The sequence below is a fragment of the Octodon degus genome, unplaced genomic scaffold (assembly GCF_000260255.1).
Source record: "Octodon degus isolate 3935 unplaced genomic scaffold, OctDeg1.0 scaffold00008, whole genome shotgun sequence".
Classification (NCBI taxonomy): Eukaryota; Metazoa; Chordata; class Mammalia; order Rodentia; family Octodontidae; genus Octodon; species Octodon degus.
The window spans coordinates 6,714,074-6,715,480 of NW_004524584.1; positions in this window are offsets into that span (position 1 = coordinate 6,714,074).

The following is a 1,407-nucleotide window of genomic DNA, read 5'->3' on the forward strand; positions in this document are numbered from 1 at the left end:
TCCACAGTAATGTTAGCCAGGTCAGAAATATATTGAGCTTTTCTCAGTTGCTGCTAGCTAAGTTGCACATTTAAAAGGCATACACTGGGGCCCGCTTCCCTGGCAAGGGCAAGGGACTGAGTTCAATCCCTGGTTCCACCAAAAAAATAAAAACAAATAAAAATAAATAAAAGATAAAAGACATACACTGTGGAAAATGTTAATCTTGTAGGCAAGGAAGCATCTCCTAATCAGGGAACAGTTATTTCCAGCTGAGAAGCAGATTTCCAACATCAGGAAGAGTGGCTTCTCGGAAAGGATGTTGGTAAATCAGTTTATAGGTGCAAGTAGAGTTTCAGTTGATAAGGCCACAGTAACTAGAGGTTCACAGGAGCAATGGGGAGCAGTGGTCATCAGCTCAGTGTTTGTGGCCCTTTGCAGAATATAAATTCCACAACTTGAATCAGTTGTGCTTCAGTGGTTACAAGGCAATTTGGAGTTTCTGTTTCTTCATGAGTCAGTATTGGGGAAAGTTTTTTTCCCAAAAGATTACTCACTTTGCTTAAATTTGAAAACCAATAGGAATAAAGTTATTCATTGTATTTTCATTATCTCTTAAATATCTGCAATATTCAACATTGTTATTCTCATTACAAATACTGTTTACTTGTTTCTTCTTTCATTTTTTTATCACACTTGCCTGAATACCATCGAATTGTGAAATATTTTCAGCTATACTGTACCTGCCTTTTTAATATGTTTTCTCCCAATTATTATAATGCTCCTGAGGTCCATGCATGTTTTTTAATATATGAAGTTTGTTTCATTTTATTGTGAGTAGTTCGATGTGTCATGAGGTGCCTTTTAAAGGATGTGCTGATTGTTTCTAGCGGGGTTCTGGCAAATAAAGCTGCTGCCAGTCTCCACATGCAGCAGGTCTTCATGCAGATGCACGTTTTCATTTCTCTGGGAATTAGTCCACTATATAATTTCTGGGTGTCATGTAAGTATATGCAGCAATAGTTTCCCTTCTCTTCTAATCCTTACACCATTAAATATTGACTCTTTATACTTAGTTTTCATACTTTTCTGCTGGATGGTTAGGACCAAGGTAAAAGCCAGGCTGTTATGTTGAGCTGTAGGGGACTCAAGTCAACGATTTCTGACATTGCCGGTGAAGCAGAAGACCCAATACTATTATGGACTACTGGACTCCTTTAGAATATTTTGCTGAGTTTATACACCTATAATATTCAAATAACGGAACTTAACAACAAAAAGAGGACACAGATGAATGTCCATTTTGTATCTGTGTATTCAAAATAGATAGGTTAGCTTAGCTATATAGTTACATTCTCTTAATGAATAGAGGAATTTGTTCTAACAGTGTTTGTAAATAGGATATCATGTCCGCATCTTCTACAGCAA